General features: G+C 42.7%; 1 long non-coding RNA gene across 1 annotated transcript in view; it reads left to right on the top strand.

Moving 5' to 3' along the window:
• Nucleotides 1-15,582, top strand: part of LOC116075921 — a 32,326-nt gene extending 16,744 nt beyond the window's left edge. Inside the window, exons 5-7 of the long non-coding RNA XR_004112763.1 lie at nucleotides 2,041-2,108; nucleotides 13,481-13,631; nucleotides 15,484-15,582. This is a non-coding gene — a long non-coding RNA (uncharacterized LOC116075921). The remainder of the gene's footprint in view (nucleotides 1-2,040; nucleotides 2,109-13,480; nucleotides 13,632-15,483) is intronic.
• The last annotated feature ends 4,283 nt before the right edge of the window (nucleotides 15,583-19,865 follow it).

The following is a 19,865-nucleotide window of genomic DNA, read 5'->3' as shown; positions in this document are numbered from 1 at the left end:
ACCCCGTTTGCCTGAAAGATCTATCTTTTGTAGACATGGTCAACCATCAGACAGGAATTCAACATGCCCTAATAGGGCTACATCTCTGCCCTAAGATTGAAAGGAGTGAATTGGCCTGAGCCAGGCTGACTCCATGACAGGCTCCAGACTAGCAGTTCAGGAGACCAGGCCTGAGTTTCTACTTCCTGGAACTGGGCAAGTCAGTTACCTGAACAATCATAGGCTTATGTAAAAGGGACCCCTCCCTAGCTTGTAAAAGGACAGTTAGCCAAACATTTGGCCAGGAGGACTCATGAAGCAAGAATAGTTAGTCTGAATCATAGCATCACCCAGACCCCCCCAGAGGTAGAACCCACCAATCAAGATCTAGATCGCCTAACTTTCCCCAGTGTTCTTCATTTTGACTCTAAAATTCAATCTGTGAATTCGGTCAGGGTCCTTCCATTTTGATGGAATAATTTTGATGCAAGAATAAATGTACTTTGCTTTTGCACACTATTTGAGTCTGGGGTATCATTCTCCACCAACTCATGGACCCTAACAAGAACAGGCATTTTCCAGATTTGACTGTTGGAACTAGAGGATCCTTGAGATAGTGCAACCCAGCTCTATTTACAGATAAGGAAACCGTGAGCTGGAAAAGTTCACTGCCCATGGGCACCCAACAGGTCAGAGGCAGGCCAACATTAGAATCAAAGATTGCTGCTTTCCCCATAGAAACTCTCCCTGACAACTTTATTAAAGTGTGTGTTGTATGTTTGTGGTGTGTGGAGTGTGTGTGTGTGTGTGTGTGAGTATAAAATGTAAGGTCTACTAATGTTGCAAGGTAATTCCAACAGAGAACACATGAACTCTCTTACTGCCAAATAGAAAGATTGTGTTACCAGCCTTTGATTGCATGGGGAACTTACCCAAATCATGCAAAACCCTGAGCTATACTGCTTTTTCTCTTTTATCCACACAACCCACATCCTAGTAGATAGACACACTTCAGTTAGCAAGAGCAGTTAGGGAAAAACAAAACCATAGAAGCTAAACAATGAGGTTAGGGACTTCCCCAGGTCCTGGAGCTATGGACTAGGTTAGGGAGAAACAAAACCATAGAAGCTAAACAATGAAGTTATGGACTTCCCCAGGTCCTGGACCCATGGACTAGGTCTTTGATGGATTGGGTTTTTGTTCCCTTTTGGCAGGTGTTGGGGTCTACATGCTGGGTTCTAAGATCAGAATGTGCCTCCAACATGCTGTCAGTTGTGCTAAGGTCTAGGGTCCTGTTGCACTGCTGTAACCATTTGAAGTACAGCTCAGTGGTCTAAGTATATTCCTGTTGCTATGCAGCCATCATCACCTCCCATCTCTAGAACTGTTTTTCATCTTTCTAGTTGGAACTCTGTTCCCATTAAACACAACCTCCCCACTCCTCTAGTGATCCCTTTTTCTATTTTCTGTCTCTATGAACATGACCATTCTAGATATTGATAATTCTGGGATTTTTTTTAAAAGAGACACAAGTCTCACTGTGTTGCCCACATTGCCTCAAACTTCTGGGCTGAAGCAAAGCTCCTTCTTCCCCATCATTGCCTCTGTCTCCCGGGTAACCCTGATTGTAGAATCCACCTTCACCCTGGAGCATGCTTGATTTGCTGAGTTACCATCAGATACCTTCCACATCAGCTGTACCATTTTACCTCCTGTCTCTTGCGTCATGGCCTGCAGTAGAATAGGTAGAGAGAGGACACTGTCAATCAACCGTAGGCTAGTACTAGCTTGCTGTAACATCTTGGCCAAGCCACTCAGACTGAACTTCTCCAGTCAGGAAGAGATCACTGACCATTGGTTTGCTGACTTCATGTAATTTGAGACACATACAAAATGAGACATTCCAAATGCTTTATGAATTACAATTCAGTGTATGCTGTTAATCATTTGGACTAGACTTGAGCAAAGTCCAACTCTACAGAAGAAAGCAATAGAATATGAGGAAGGGAACAGTTCTTTAAAGATGCTAATTGTTCAACGTAGCTTTCTTTCTCTCTAAAGCTTCTGCATTTGACTTCTAAATAAAGAACATGATTGCTAAGCATGCGTGCTGAGTTCCAGACAGCTTGGTAAGTAGAGAAGGCCTGGCTGCTGGTCAGGTAGATGGGCCACTCTTTCAGGCTGATGTTTGCAGTTCTGTGTCAGAAGCATTGGGAATGTGTTTACGATCCTCCACAAGCACCTTCCTTAGAACAAAGTGGATTACTCCTTTTGATGGATGAGAAAAGTTCCTGAAACATGTCCAACAGATTCCTTAGCCCATAATTAAACCATGAGCTTAGCTTCTCCTCTAAAGATTCAAGAGTGGACTCTCTATTAGGAAATTAAACAGCAGAGTGGCACAGGCCTGTAATTCCTGCACAGCAGAGACTAAGGAGGCAGTCTGAGAGTCCCATCTCAAGAGAACAAAAGGGGAAAATGTGCAATGGCTTTAGGTAGGAGTATAGAGCTGTCGGGTTATACTTTAAATCCTAAATATTAAGTTCACTTTATCACAAATAAATTGTGCCAATATTGATCCTGTAAGTACTGAAGCAAATATAACAAAAATAACAATCTCTACCTTAATATGATCAGAACCAGAACTGAGGATCTCAGGAGGTTAAAACAATGCTAATAAGCTCTGTAACTACTTACAAAATCAAGCTATTGCCACAATTACAGATTCTTTTTCTAGACAGAAGGGACACCACCCCACAAAGACTTCCTTTCTTTTTACTTTATTATTTTTTGTAAAGCATCTTATTTATAATTTTTATTATGGATTATGAGGTAAGTTTTTTATTATTAATTAATAATGTTATTTATTTACATCTCAAATGGTAACCCCCTCCTGGTCCCTCCTAGAAGAGTTCTTCTCCCCTTCCCCCATCCCCTTCGCCTCTGAGAGGATACCCCATTCCAGCATCCCCCATCACTAGGGCATCAAGTCTCTACAGGATTAGGCATATCCTCTCCCACTGCAATAGACAAGGCAGTCCTCTGCTACATATGTACCAGGGAACTCAGACCAGCCCATATATGTTCTTTGGTTGGTGGCTTAGTCTCTGGGAGCTCCCAGAGGTCTGGGTTAGTTGACACTGTTGGTCTTCTTACAGGGTTGCCATCCCCTTCAGTTCCTTCAATCCTTACCCTAACTCTTCCATAGGGGTCCCTGACCTCAGTCCAATGGATGACTATGAGTATTTGCATGTCTCAGTCAGCTGCTAGTAGAGGCTTAGAGGACAGCCATGCCAGACTCCTGTCTGCAAGCACAACATGACATCAGTAATAGTGTCAGGGTTTGGTGCCCACCCATGGGGTAGATCCCAAGTTGGGCCATTCACTAGTCAGCCATTCATTCAGTCTGTGTTCCAGTTTTGTCCCTGCATTTCTCTAGACAAGAACAATTTGGGGTCAAATATTTGGAAGGTGGGTTGGTGTTCCCATGCCTTCCCTGGGGGCCCTGTCTAACTCTTGGAGGTTGTCTCTTCTGGTTCCACATTCCCACTGTTGAGCATTTTGGCTAAGGTCACCCACATTGAGTCCTGGGAGCCTCCCCCCATCCCAGGTCTCTGGGACTTTCTAGAGGTTCCCTTACTGTACTGGCTGGTTTTGTGTGTCAACTTGACACAGGCTGGAGTTATCACAGAGAAGGGAGTTTCAGTTGGGGAAGTGCCTTCATGAGATCCAGCTGTGGGGCATTTTCTCAATTGCCCCTTGTGGGTGGTGCCATTCCTGGGCTGGAGGTCTTGGGTTCTATAAGAGAGCAGGCTGAGCAAGCCAGGGGAAGCAAGCCAGTAAAGAACATCCCTCCATGGCCTCTGCATCAGCTCCTGCTTCCTGACCTACTTGAGTTCCAGTCCTGACTTCCTTTGGTGATGAACAGCCATGTGGAAGTAAGCTAAATAAACACTTTCCTCCTCAACTTGCTTCTTGGTCATGATGTTGTGCAGGAGCAGAAACCCTGACTAAGACACTTACCCACACCCCCTACCACCTGCAGCTGCATATTTCCATTCATTTCTTTTTACTTTAAACAGACTTCTTCTGGTGTCTCCTTCATACTGTATCCCTTCTAAATCGTGTGTGTGTGTGTGTGTGTGTGTGTGTGTGTGTGTGTGGTGTGTGGTGTGTGTGTGGTATGTGTGTGTGTGACTCACGCGTATGCACATGTACATGTGTGTGCGTGCACACACGCATGTTTGCAAACTTTGGGAAGAAATCCATTGGACCATTGCCGATGTTGTTTCTGGATAGTAGGAATGTAGTAACTTCTTCCTGTGTAGTTTTCTACATTTATAAAATTTGTGATGCCCCAGTAGAACCCTTGCCTAAATAAACCAAGGTATTGGCTTCTCATGAAACCATCACAAAAGCCTCCAGAGACTTTTGTGACTAGAAACGTAAGAAGGGTCAATGGAGAGATAAATGGATTCTGGGCGTGTCCCTCCCTAACCAAGATAAGCAGACAAGGATGTCCCTGGCTGGTGCAGGTGTCCATAGCTCTACCTCACTGTCTTAGTCTCCCTTCACACTGACTTGCTGGGACAAAGGGCAGACAGACCCAAGTTCAGGTTCCCTGGAGAAACTGCCCTGCTCATGTGAGTCCCTCAAAGTACTCAACCTTTGCTATGAAAGGACTCTTGAGAAATCCTCCTATCCTCTCTATCATAGGGTGGTTGGTCCCTGCTGGGTAAGACTACCAAAGACTGGGAAGACTATCCCCACCACACACTGAAGAGAATCAAGTGAGTGTGAGTGCAGTTTGCCCTGTGGAGGCTCACGCTATCAGGGTGTATAGCATATAAGAGTCAGGAGAGACCTTAGACATCCACAGAGCAGAGGCAGGGAAGTGACTTTAGCACAGAGGTGGCATTCTGCCCCCTGTGGCCCTTTATTCTGCGTTGGTCGATGTATGAAGCTCTACTCAATGGCAAGTGGAGTTGGAGCTCCAGACTGGGCCCCTGATTCTCACTGCAGAGCTAATTCTCATCTCAGAACTCAAGTAGAAACCCCTGGGAAACAGCCATGCAGTCATAACGCCATTTCGGTCTCAAAACTTTTTGCTATTAAAAAAAAAAATCTTAAAATACAAATATGTTAATTAGCACAAATAGATTGGACCAGATGACAAAGAAGAGACTTATTTTTAATGATAATGAAATAGTTTGAGGATGCACTTTTTAAATTACACATTCTGCTTTAGCCTTTCAACCTAAAAAACTGCAGCCACATAAACTTCATGGCTCACTAAACACGGCGATGAGTCAGTGTGTTGTGAATTGTTATTCTTTCCATTCCAGGTTAAGGAGGAGGGGTGGAAGAGAACAAAAAGTAGCCCTTACTGGGTCCACCTTTAGCTCCCTGAAGCAAACATTGCTTTGAAATGGGACCCGCCTAGCTGTGTGATCCTCTCCTCTTCGGTACCGTTCAGAACACACTTCCATCATTTCTGTTGACACCTGCCCCCAGCATAGCACTAGCCATTTTGTTCCACGCCCACCAGAGATTTCATATTGTTGCTGTAATATGCCTGCCAGTCATTGATACAGAAAAGTAATTTGACTCAGAGCAGGGTCATGCTGACCACATACCCTGTTATGTTCTGTATGTTATGAGACTTGTTAATCTTTAAAAATTCCACCACTGCCAGGCGGTGGTGGCGCACGCCTTTAGTTCCAGCACTTGGGAGGCAGAGGCAGGCAGATTTCTGAGTTTGAGGCCAGCCTGGTCTACAGAGTGAGTTCCAGGACAAGTGGGGCTACAGAGAAACCCTGTCTTGGAAAAAAATACATAAATAAATAAATTCCACCACTATAAGCTTCTTGTAGGGTCCAAAAAATTAAAAGTCAATATGAACTGTTATCCCTAAAACAGCTTGAGTCAGAGCCAACCACTGGGTGGCACTACCAGCACCTGCATATAAGCTCATTGTGGGTATTGTGGTTTTTGCCTTTATAAACGGGGCCTGAGAAATCTCCAGCACACAGCTTTTAGCTCTCGGGCCTGAGCTGTTGCTCTGGTCGATCAGCCTTTATGTGTGTGTTCAATAAACCATCCCCGTCTGACTGAGATCAATGTTCGTGCAGTTTGTGGGGCGACACCTGGAGCCCAACAATTTCCACGAGTCACACTGAATCAGAAGCGTTTCTGTACGTCTCACTTCTGTGTCTTTACCCCTTGAAGACAGGGATCAATTCGGGGGGAAACAAAAAACAAAACAAAACAAAACAAACAAACAAAAAAAACAGATTAATGTAAACCTGTGACCTGGAGGGTTGGCAATAACATTCCCTAGTGACAGTCATGTTCCTCCTGGGAGCCCTGAGTGACGAGTGGTATTGTAGCAGATGCATGTGTGCCCAGAGAATAAATCCTCACTCACCAAGACTGGCAGCTGACATGGATTTTCAGCTGTTCCCACAGTGCACTTTGCACACTTCCTACCTTCATTAAACTATTAGAAAAATGTAGGTTCATTTACTGTGGAGATCTTATCTATCTCCAAAGAAATTGAATCCTAATGGGATAACAGATGATTCTTCCCCCACATCCCCACATTTTCCGCTGAAAGATAAAACACAAATCCATTCAGCCTCATTCTAGGAGCCGAAGTGAAGCTGGGCCCGTCCAGCTCAACCTCCAAACACCATCTGCCTGCAGCCCTTCCCTTTTTAGGGGCCTGGTGTTTTCTGGCTCAGGAACAAGACAGCTTATTTCCAGTGGATCAACACTGTCACCCAGTGGACAGAGAGACAGTTCAGCAGGCTGAAGCTTAAACCTTCTCTCGGCTTGACAGCCAGGGTTTAAATAGGAACCTGAGGGTCAGGGGTGAGTGAGCTGTCAGAAACTAAGCTAACTTCATTCAGTTGGTAAACCTTGGAAATCTGTTTCCTCTCAACCATTCTCCTCTGCCAAGATTCCCAGTGTCTAATAGGCAGACAGGAGCTGGGTGATCGTTGGTGAATCACTCCTTAAGTAAATTAGCCTGCTGAGGTAAACTGTGAATTTTGAAAGCAGACTGAGGTCAAGCCTGGAGTCTACTACTTGCCTGTGTGGCCTCAGGCAAGTTACTCTGTTTCTCTTACAAAAAAAATGGTGTGATGGATACACATTTTCATAGCATTACCGGAGGTAAGAATATATATTACTTTACTTGTGTAGTGTAAGAAATGAAGGTGGTGGTGGTGCAGGCCTTTTAATCCCAGCACTTAGGAGGCAGAGGCAGGTGGATTTCTGAGTTCAAGGCCAGCCAGGTCTACAAGATGAGTTCCAGAACAACCAGGGCTACACAGAGAAACCCTGTCTCGAAAAAAAACAAACAAACAAACAAAAACTTTTGGGCTGGTGAGATTGCTCAGCTAGTAAGAGCACTGACTGCTTTTTTTGGAAGGTCATGAGTTCAAATCCCAGCAACCACATGGTGGCTCATAGCCACCCGTAATGAAATCTGACGCCCTCTTCTGGTGTGGCTGAAGACAGCTACAGTGTACTCATTTATAATAAAAAAATAAATATTAAAAAAGAAAGAAATGAAACAAATATCCTATGTTTTTTTTACAAGGGATAAGGAACTCATAAAATTACTAGAAACATCCAGCAAGGAAACTGAGCTTGCTTCAACTCATGACACATTGTGGGCATCTAGTAATCCCACAGTTTGGACTTTCTGTCGCTGTACATTAGGTTTGCCCTCTCTAGAAACCTAAATGAGGCTATTTTACTTAAGGAGTGGTTCCGCTTGGTTAGACATGGTTATAATCTATTTCCTCCCTAGCTTATGTGCATGCGCTTCTTAAAGGTGAGACCTGACCTGCATCACCTCAGTAATGACCATACCAACTTCTAAGGTGGCTGTGCAGTGTTGAGTTTTGCTCTGTATGAGTAAACAGAGGGAAAGGGAAGCCCAGGCAGATGCCAATCGTTCTGTTACAGGGGTGGGGGCGGGGGGTGGGAAGAAAACCAGGAAATCCTTGTGGGAAGCCAAGCTTTCTAACTTCTCATTCAGAGACATGGTATTTTTCCTACTAGGTTTCAGACAGGGCCACCAGACCCGTAGCAAACGATTCACGCACTCCCCAGAAGCTATTTAGGGCTCCCAGAGGGCAGCGCCCTAAAGATGGTTCACCAGAAGCAGCTGGTGCTCTGCCAGACTCCGGGCCTTTGGCATTTGCAGGCTCAGTCTAATGAAGGGCAAGCACTGCAAGCTCTGATTCATCCCGAAGATTAGTCCTGGGGTTAGCGTGAGGAGCCACGCTAGGAACTTCGACTGGATCCGAAGGGAAAGTCTTAGAGCATCAGTTCTCAACCTGTGTGTCACAACCCCTTCGGGGATTGCATATCAGACATTAACATTACAATTCATAACAGTAAGACAATTACAGTTATGTAGTAGCAACAAAATAATTAGGGGTGAGGGTGGATCACCACAGCATGAGGAACTGAATATTAAAGGGTCGCAACATTAAGAGGGTTGAGAACCACTGCCATAGAGAACAGGATGGTCGCGTCCATGTGTTTAAAGAACTCGTAAATGCGGGCTTTTTCCGCCCATGCCCCAGTTCCTGAATAACAACTTGCAGACTTATTATTTATTAATAAATGCTTAGTCCTTAAGCTAGGCTTGTTCCCCAACTAGCACACAACTCAGTTATCCTGTAGATACTATTCTATGTCTGCCACATGGCTGGTTAGCTCTCCTTAGTTCACACCATCGACTTCCTCTGAGTCAGAGTAGCGGATCCTCCCACATGACTATTTCCCAGAGGTCCCCTCTCTCTCTCTGCCGGACGTCCCACCTTCTAATCCTGCCTCAACTAATTGGCTAGCAGCTTTTTATTGACAGGTGATGTTTTTACATATGCTCGATAGATTATCCCTACAAGAACACCCCTCAATAAGTAGGAAATATCAGGGGGATCAAGACCAGAAGCAGTAAAACCAGTTAGAGATGACATGGGAGATGACAAAGGTCCCATATGAGTAGAAGCAGTTGAATGGAGAGGAGGGATGTTTTCTGGGGAGGGAGTTAGAGTGATAAAGCCAGTGAAAAATCATGAGGCTTTGCACATGGCTGCTGAGATCAACTGGCAGAGCTGCCTGAAGCAGAGGAAACTTCAGGATCCAGAGTGGACTCAGTTAAAAAGAAAGATGGGTTAGTGGCGTCTGCCATAGACTCAGCACTAGAGAATATTGGAAGATGGGTAGTTTTTACTGCTCCTATTCTGTGGCAGAGGAAGTTATACTTTGTGTTTTTTTAGAGTATTCAACCATTTAGAACAGACAACGCTAATTTATGCATGCAAAGGAAACAATATGGTTTCCTGGGCTTGGCTAGTTTAATAGATTATTTACTGAGAAGAGATGGGAGAGAAGGGAGTTCTTTTCAGGCCTGGAAATCTTCTATATCTTCATCTGGGTGATAATATACAAGTACTGCGCATCCTCCAGAATCCATCATACTATAGACCTCTTTTAATCCGTTTTGGTTTCCTCCAACAAAATATCTGGCACTAGGTGAAGTGTATCTGTTTTGTTTGTTTGTCTGTTTGGTTGGTTGTTTGGTTGATTGGTTGGCTGGTTGTTTTTTAAGCTGTTTATTTGGCTCGCAATTCTGAAGGCTCTCTAGGGAGGGCTCTCTCCCTAGCTGCTTTACAACATGGTAGAGAAATGCGAGGAGAAATGTCTGCATGCAGAAGGAAACAAATGGATAGGGTTTCTAATTAATTTGAATTCATTCTAATTTTATAATGACTCATTTTCACAACAAGTAATCCGGTCACATGAGCCCTAGGAAACCCCAGAAGGAAAGCACTAACCTTTCCTAGGGGCTGTGCCCCCAGGGTCGCCAACCAGGTCCTTCCTCTTTGAGTTTCTAGTATTCTCTTTGGGAGAATGAGCATGCCCAAGTCAGAGCGACACCACTAAGCTTTGTGACCTTCTTCTACGAATATATAATAATGCCAGCATACAAAGGAGAGACGTGAAGCCTTTCTTTGATCTTCTATGAAGTGAAGGAAATGTATTAAAGTGAAACGCACAAGAAAACATGTCTCACACTTTGTCTTTCTCCATGTTTCTATATTTGTCTGTTTCCTTGTACACACATTGTATAGTCTTGTTCTATACTCTTGTCTTTCTTAGCCGAGAACACACAGACTACAGTGATCTGATCCACACGTGCCAGCTGGTCGCTTAGGAGGTGATCACACTCTAGGCCTGTCACTTCGGGAGTGCTGTGATAGCTACATCTGTATATATTTCCTTCCTCCCCGTACATTGTCTTCCTTGGGACCACAGGACAAACCAGCTGGAAGAGAATCACAAATCCTTCCTTTAGTGAGAAGAGGATGCTCAGAAACATAATGGTTTGGAACCAGGTTCAAGAGCAGTTAACCAGTTTCTGCCCTTTCTGCTAAAAGGGCAGAAAGCGTGCCCAAGTCACAGGTGTGTGCACTGGTAATACGTCAAGTCTAATTTTGGACAGCATGTGTCAACATACTAAAGACACAAACAAATGTAAACCTGTTTGGCTCATAGGCCAAACGTTACAAGTAGTGGCCAGTAGCATAGCCCCAGAATGCTAGCTGCAGCTTCACATGTTCAAGGTTGGGGTGCAAGATACTTGCTCTTATCCTCTTATAGTTAGAATCAGATGGCAGAGCCTTACACTTGGAAAAGTGAGGTTCTAAAAGGTCAATGATTTGACCCAAACTCTAAAAAATGTAAATAACAGAGTTGGAACCTGAACTTGTGTGTCTGTTTCCCAGCCTGCTCCTGTAGTCTCAATGACTCCTGAAGATGGCATTCCTATAGAATGCTTCTGAGTTGGTTATTTTGTCTATTAATAGACCCTGGTTATGAGAGAGAGCCCCAGGGGTTCACATATTTGAATGTGAATAGTCACCAGGGAGTAGAACTAGTTGGGAAGAATTAGATGAATTAAGAAGTGTGGCCAGCAGTTAAAAGGATTAGGGTTAAAGTTAAGGTTAGTGCTCTTCCAGAGGTCCTAAGTTCAATTCCTAGCAACCACATGGTGGCTCACAACCATCAGGAATGGGATCTGATGCCCTCTTCCAGTGTGTCTAAAGACAACAACAGTGTACTCACATAAAATAAGTAAATACATCTTTAAAAAAAAAAAGAAGTGTGACCTCATTGGAGTAAATGTGGCCTTGTTAGAGGAGGTATGTCAGTGGGCATAGGCTTTGAGGTTTCAGAAGTTGCATATCTGAGAATATTCTGCTTGTTAGGGTCATAAATATGCATTTAAAGTACTTAAAGGAGGATGAAACACTTTAAAATCATAAATATTCTCCAAAATTTGTAAAATTTAGTTCATTAAATTGTACAGAAGTCTAATTATCAAGTGTAGTCAGCTAAATCTGAGTCCGTCACAGAGAAGATACAAAACTGTTACCTTAATAGGGATTATTGGTGGGTTAAATCTATTTTAAATAGCCTTAAATTTTTAACAAACTTAAATTGTTTTGAGATTCAATCACTCAGCTAAAGGCAAGTCTCTAACTCACAATGCTTCTGCTTCTGCGTCTCATGTGCTAGACTTAGAACCCTGCATGACAACCCCTGAAAAATATTGGGCTTTTAATGGATAGCTCTTAAAGAAAATGTTTTTAAATCCCAAGTCAAACGACTATGTTTTTCTTGACACAAACATCTTTTGGATATGAAAACAAAACAAAACAAAACAAAACAAAACAACAAAAAAACCTCACACCTGCAGCTTCAAGCTCGTTCTTGTGTCTTCTCAGAACTGCTTACTGAACTAGTTAATATAAGATCAGTGAATCTCTTCAGAAGCTTTCCTCCTTCTGTCTGTCCATCCACCCATCCATCATCCATTTGTCCATCTATCCACCCATCATCCATCCATCCATCCATCATTCTTCTCTCCCTGTCTGTTAATAGCTTTCTTTCTTTCTTTTTTACTTTGGTTTTTGTTTGTTTGTTTGTTTGAGATTATAATTACATTTCTCCCTTCCCTTTTCTCCTCCCAGACCTTCCACAGCATACATTAATCAAAATCTCAGACTTGGCTAAAAAATGCAATTTGCTAGCAAAGACACTAAACAGAGCTGACAGAGTGTGATAGTCCACAGGCCTGGGCACCATCTTCAGGGAAATAAATTTTGGAAAAGGCAGAGGCGAAATGAGAAAGTGTAGTTTTATTCTTTTTCAAATAATTAGTAGACACAAATAAAAAGCCTAAAGAAGTAATGAACAAACATGGAAGAAAAAAAAAGTCCCAACCACATGACTGACTCTCCACGGGTGCACAAACTGCGTAGGAATCGTTTCCGTGAGATTGAGATCAGATAGTTAATGCATTGAACGGGATAAGCATGGTTTAAAAAGCGTGATGCTTAAAAAAATCTAGTTCCGTGGTTTAGCACTTGCCTAGCGTGTGCCAGACTCTGGTTGCCAGCACGATGGAAATATGTAAAACTAAGAAAATAAGAGAGAGATCATTCCTTCACCTGTACCACTTCAAAGAGAAAGTGCACTGGTTTGGTGATGCAGCCAAGTCTCTCCTTCATGTGGTCACATATCCAGCAAAATTCCGTCCTTTGCTTTGGTACCCAAATATGCAGCTAGCATGTAAACCTCTGCTCACATGTAAACCTCTGCTCACATGTAAACCTCTGCTCGCTTGACCCTGCACGGAAACTGTGCTCTTATTACAATGGTTTTCAGACATGTCAATTCTTTTGAGCTATAATTTACGTTCATTTCTGGTGACCATTTGGTGGTGAGATGCAACATGTTTTTATCGCCCCTCTAAATTTTCCTCTTCCTCTTTGTGAGCATTCCCCACTCTGCCCTGAGGACTTTTCTAGAGTCACACAAAATTGGAGTTGTACCTTATATGCTCTTCCATGCCTGGTTTTTCTTGCTTAGCTGAACGTTTTGGATATTCGTCATTGTGACTACTGCTACACAACCCAGCCCACCTTCTTGCTGTCCTACTGCTTTGGCCTCTCAGGTGCTGGGACTACAGGAGTAAGCCACCATGCCTGGGTGTGTTCAATTGTTTTAGCACCTCAGAAGCTCATTTCTTCTTATCAGTAAGGGATGCTGTCTTTTTATCTAGTCACCAAACTAATGGACATTTAGGTTGTTCCCAGTATGGAAATTGTGAGTAAAGTCATTAAAAACATTGATATTTAAGTCTGTGAAAAGAAACATCACTTCTTAAATAAGTGTCATAAACATGCTATGTTAGAAACAAAACACCTTTGTGACCTTCCACAATATCAGAATTTAGTGACAAACAATAAATAATTGGTTTCACTGGCAGCAATTTGTCAAAGTTCTGATTTCCTTGATAGCCAACTGAGGCAAATACATATTCTTTTATTCCAATCTAAACTTCTAATATTAATTCTAAGATTACATGCTATTTATCCCATAGTAAACATGTTTATCTCTATAAACCTAGGTTACAAAGGGATGCACAGACCACAACAGAGTTTAAGGAGTTTCAGAAGCTTGAGTGGCAGAACAGGATATTGATGAGGATGCACAAATGTATCTATGGTGGTAGAATCAGGCAGAACAGGAAGTTGAAGAGGATGCGCAAATGTATTCAGGTTAGTAGAAATGACAGCAGAGAGTACTGCGGAGCTGTCAGAGACGCTGCTGTGAGGTCAGGCTGGGGTTCACAGGTTTGAGGAAAGCCTCAGGGTTGGATGACATTGCCAAAGAAATGTGCAGGACTGCAGAGAGTGTACAGCAGGACTCTGGGCAGAGGGACAGATGGACAGAAGGACAGGCAGCAGTCCAAGTTCAGCGCTGGGATGAGACCCAAGCTGAAGCCCGTGTAACAATCAGGAGCTCTTTGCCTGTGGATACCTTGATGTGTACATTAGATAGTCAGGGGACATGTCAGCGAGGACATCACCTTTGTATTGCTACATGTCCTTCTCTTTGTAGGGTCCAGGCAAGGGGACTGAACCCTGAAGTCCAGGATGTCTAATAATTTCTCAAGCCTCATTTTCTAAATGCAATTTTAAAAAAATGTATTCACGGGGCTGGTGAGATGGCTCAGTGGGTAAGAGCACTGACTGCTCTTCCAAAGATCCTGAGTTCAAATCCCAGCCACCACATGGTGGTTCACAACCTTCCATAATGAGATCTAACACCCTCTTCTGGTGTGTCTAAAGACAGCTACCATGTACTTACATATAATAATAAATAAATCTTAAAAAAAAATAAAATGTATTCACGTGTATGGGTATCTTGTCTTCGTGTTTGTCTGGGCACCACATATCTGTGGTGGCTGTAGAAGCCAGAAGAGGACATCAGATCCCCTGGGACTGGAGTTGAGCCACCATGTGGAATGGGAATTGAATCCAGGTCCTCTGGGTAAAGAGCTAGTCATCTTAACAACTATCTCTGCAGCCATCCCTAATGGGATTTTAATATGCCTCCCAGTTTACCCTGATAAATACAGGGTGGCACTCTTTCTACCTTTCATCAAGCTGTGATGGTTTGTATATGCTCAGCAGGAGTGGCACTATTAAAAGGTGTGGCCCTGTTTGAGTGGGTGTGGCCTTTTGTGAGTAGGCGTGGCACTGTGGGTGTGAGCTTTAAGAACCTCATCCTAGCTGCCTGGGAGCAAGTATTCCGATAACAGCCTTCAAATACAGATATAGAACTCTCAGCTCTTCCTGAACTATGCCTGCCTGGATGTTGCCATATTCCTGCCTTGATGATAATGGACTGAACCTCTGACCCTATAATCCAGCCCCAATTAAATGTCCTTATAAGAGTTGTCTTGGTCATGGTGTCTGTTCACAGCAGTAAAACCCTAACTAAGACACAGACTATGCCTCGTGATTGCTCCTAGACAGATGGTGGTATCTACGATTCCACCAAGGTATGGAGTCATCTTCCATCTTCAAATAGAATCCAATGCTGCTTGTAAATGGACTCTCTCAGGCAAGCCACAACCTGAAAAGCCATTGTTTTATACAACACAGAGTAACTTAGGGCAGGGCATAGTTGATATCAACAATAAATTAATGCCCAGAGGTAAAGTGTACTTTTCATGTCAGGCCATTAGAGAAAGCCAATCACAAGAAATGTTGGGCTAGAAAAAATAGTTTCCTATATGTCAGACATCAGTCTGTGAATTATCTGTACAGTTTCAAAAGTAGGCAACTCAATGGCATATTTATTAAAGCACACTGACATCTCCAAATACCATCAGATATTCTCATGAAAGTTCAAGTTGTTGGGAAGAAAGAAAAACAGCCTTCCCTGAAAATGTCATGTCATAACATTTTTTCCTTAGAAATGTAATGCAAAGGAATGTAAGAAATTATTAGAACCCATAAATTAAAGAAAACTGTATATCAAAGAAGGAAAAGAAAATAGTCACAGTTGAGAAGCTAATTCATTATTCTCTCCAGGTCAACCTTGAACTTTTTTTTTTTTAAGGGAAGAAGCATCTTGAGAAATTGGTGATGTCAAGAGTTACATCAGAAATTAGAGGAGACGAGGCTGATTGCTTTGAACCATTTGTGAACGTGTCAGGTGACTGTATTAGTCTTGGCTAAGAATAGACAGGAAGGCTTTTGTGCACAGACCATCCTTACTCAAAGTTGTTGGAAGGTGACAGATTTCACAACAGGAAAGAGCATAAACAATAGCACTCAGACTTTCAGAAGTGCAGTCCTGCCTTGGGATGTAGTTCAGTGGTGAAGTGCTGGTCTGGTCCAACCTGTGCTTTAGTCACTGGCTCACAAAAGACAAAGACAAAACCAAAAAAATAAACAAAAACAAAAAGTCTAGTCTTTTGTTCTTGATTTGGTTTTTCTACTAATATTACAAAATTCACAAATACCTTTTTTCTTCTTATTTTAAAAGTAATATATTCAGAGCTGGCTCAGCAGTTAAGAGCATTGACTGCTCTTTCAGAGGTCTTGAATTCAATTTCCAGCAACCACATGGTGGCTTTCAACCATCTATCTGTAATGGAATCAGATGTCCTCTTCTAATGTGTCTGAAGATAGCTATATTGTACTCATATAATTTTTTAAAGTAATATATTCATTTGATGATGGAGAGATAGCTCCGCAGTTAAAAACACTTGCTGGTCTGGCAGAGGCCTGGTGTTTGGTTCCTAGTACTCCCACTTACATGGAAGGTTACAACTGTTGTCCGTAACTCTCATTCTGAGGGATTCAATGCCTTCTTCCTGCCTCCACAGGAACCAAGCAGACACCTGTGTGTGTGTGTGTGTGTGTGTGTGTGTGTGTGTGTGTGTATGTGTGTGTGTGTGTGTGCACACACGTAGGCAAAGCCTTTATAATTCTTTTACTAATATATTCAACATGAATATATTTACTAATATATTCAACATGAGTATATTTGTTAATATATTCAACATGAATATATTAACAAATTCAATATGAATATATGTATTAACATTCAATATGAAATATTAGGCATGTATCCTTCCAGTCTTTTAAAATAGATACAAGGAATTCTTTTCTTGGTTGTGAACATGCTACATTATTGTCTGCTTCCCCATGGTTTACATTCTATGAGCATGAAAGGGCCACAGACTTTGAAGCCCCCACGTATGAGAAAGAAGCAAGTATAAGCACAGGTTGGCCCATTCATAAATAAAGTGAAGGCCATTCCTAGACATGACTTATATTAACCAGAAGTTTACCAGTACCAAGTTTCTATGGCAATTTGAATTAAACATTGCCCAGCTGTAGATGAGAGGAGCTACAGAGGTCTGGGCTAATCAGAAAGCATGAACTGGTCGTCCCTCATCAGAGACAGACTCCACCACGGGCTCACTGGCTTTCTCAAGCCAACCCCGTCTATGTTGGAACCAAAAATAACTAGGAAAATGTGAAGAAGAAAAAAAGCCCCCTCAGCCTGCCAGATGGAAACAGGGCGCGCTCTGCACTTCCATCTTTCTTCTGGGCCGTGAACTCCAGCAGCCTATGCTTTCTTTTGTAGGTGGCCAGCTTTTCCTTAGCACCTTCAGAAGAGGGATTGATATCAAGGAACAACGGGGAGAGACTGAAGCTCTTTTCAGAAGTTATGGTTAATGAAAACCAGGGAAGCGAGATAGCTTGGCCTAAAGGCATTAAATAATTGTGAAGAAATTCATACGAATTCGGGATATTCAAAATGTTTGCCATAATTCTATAAAGCCGTATCTTACAAACACTCTCATATGCTACCATTAATAACTACCATTCACGTAGATGCTCTCGAAGATCTTTCAAGTTCCTTAAGCTCACTACCTCGCTACATGAAAACAGAAAGAAAAACAAAAACAAAAACAAAAAAAAAATATGCTTTTCTTTTTTAGACAAGAGCTGCTTAATACATCTGAGGTTGGTCTGGAACTCACTGTGTAGACCCAGAGCCCATAATTTTCCTGCCTCAGCTTCCTGGGTCCTGAACTTATAGGCACACTTCACTATACCTGGCTAAATGTCTAAGCCTGTGCTTCTCAACCTTACTAATATCTCGATGCTTTAATACAGTTCCTCATGTTGTGGGGATCCCCAACCAGAAAATTATTTTTGTTGCTATTTCATAACTGTAATTTTGCTACTGTTATAACCAAATATCTGATATGCAGGATATCTGATATGCAACCCCCCCATAGGGGTTAAGACCCACACAGGTTGAGAACCACTGGTCTAAGATGACTGAGGAAAATCTGGGGCTGGAGAGATGGCTCAGTGGCTAAGAGCACTGACTGCTTTTCCAGAGGTCCTGAGTCCAATTCCCAGCAACCACATGGTGGCTCACAACTGTCTGTAATAGGATCCGATGTCCTCTTCTGGTGTGTCTGGAGACAGCTACAGTGTATACATATACATAAAATAAATAAATAATTATTTAAAAAAAGAAGAAGAAAAAATCTGACTCACCTTATCGGGCAAATGTGGAGGCTTGTGTTTTACAGATGTCAGCAATGGCTTCAGGCTTTGGGAGTGCCTTTTGTAGATCAAGGTGATGTCAAAGTGCCCTGAAATAGTCACAGTGATGTATTTATTTACCAGGAGGCAACAGAAAGGAGGATCATTTGGGGACATAGAATCTACTTTTACAAGTCAAGTGAAAGTCGGATCTTTACATGCTACTACAGCGAAAGGAGCAGACATTCCCAGGCAGCTTCACCTAAACTCGGGAAGCTTAGAGATGGGTTTGGGGGCTTTGTGCTTCTCACTTATAGAAAGAAGGTGAACGGGCAGGAGTTAGCTTGCAAGTCATGCATTCACATCTTATAAAGAAAGTTGAATCCTGGGGGCTGCGGAGTTGGCTCAGTGGTTAGGAGCATTCGTTGTCCCTTGAGTGCCAGCACCCACGTGGAGGCTCACTATTTCCTCAGGGACCAGGCGTGCATGTGGTATGCAGTCATGCATGCAGGCAAAGCATTCATAAATCTAAAAGAAAATGTGTGATTAAAAACAGAAGGTTGGATGCATTTTAGCTTGAGAAAACTCTAAGTCCATTGCGTCCTCCAGAGGTCTCATTCCACCTCAACCGCAGCCAGCCTCTTCCGGCACCCTAAGCGTGACATGACGGCTCCCTTCAGTGCTGAGTCAGTCATTAATGGCTGCCCAATACTTAGATGTTTTAGAAGCCTTCATGTTACTGTTCAGATCGGAGAGGATTTTGTAAGTGACAGGAACAGGGAAGTGACAATTACACAATGACATGAAAGGTTAAGGATGAAGCTCAGTGGCTCATGTTTGCAGCATGTCGAAGGGCTGGGGGCTCCATTTCCACAACCTCACACACTTCCTGTGGATAGAGCATCCTAACAAGAGTCTGCAAAGACTCTTGTTTTAGGCACAAGTGGCTGCCCCTGCTCTCTAAAACCTACCAGCTGAGGTAGTCAAAAATGAATAAACTCTCTGACTTTTCATAGGTAAAAGATGAAGAAATCTTGATTTCAGGACATCAGGGAAATTTGCACATAGGATCGTGCTCACCTAGCCTCTCAGAAATGAGCATCACTTCTTTAAGATATACCATCTGGAAAAGAGGCATGAGGGACATGTGTGAGTTTCTAAGTTGTGTGACAAAACAGAAACATTACTTTCCATGCAGCTGCTGAAGTGGTGCTGTTCACAGGAAATGTGATGCAAGCCACAGATGTAGTAGACATGTTAAAAAGAGAGGAATGCAAGAGGAGATTCCTTAAAAAACATATTTTATATTAAACATGTATTTTACATATAACCATCTCCATATGTCAGAGAATAAATTCCAGGAGTCCTTTTCCTTCCACCCTGTGGGTCCTGTCACTGTCTTCAGACACACCAGAAGAGGGCATCAGATCTCATTACAGATGGTTGTGAGCCACCATGTCGTTGCTGGGACTTGAACTCAGGACCTCTGGAAGAGCAGCCAGTGCTCTTAACCACTGAGCCATCTCTCCAGCCCCTGGTTCTGATTTTTAAACTCTAGTCATCGGGCTAGGCAGCAGGAGCCTTTACCTACTGAGACATCTCACTAGTTGGCCCATAAAATTAATAATAAGATACTGTACATTCTTGTTTTTTCTGTAAAGTTTTGGAAATCTGTTGTTTATGTTTAGACTTGCAAACTATTTCAAGCTTCAGTCATCAAAAGTGGCTTGTGGCTACCTATACATCATAGTTCTTTACAGTGATACCCTAAAGGATATCTGTGTAGGGGACCACTTAAACAGTCACACTCTATGGCCCTGTTTTATTGTGGCCTGTCTCGTTTACAAACACCACACACAAACTAACTACAAAAGAACCTAGGGAGTTGACACAGAAGTCATAGAACGGCCACTCAGAAGCATTGGG

Source organism: Mastomys coucha, unplaced genomic scaffold (genome assembly GCF_008632895.1).
Source record: "Mastomys coucha isolate ucsf_1 unplaced genomic scaffold, UCSF_Mcou_1 pScaffold4, whole genome shotgun sequence".
NCBI lineage: Eukaryota > Metazoa > Chordata > Mammalia > Rodentia > Muridae > Mastomys > Mastomys coucha.
This window is presented reverse-complemented; position numbering and strand designations above follow the sequence as displayed.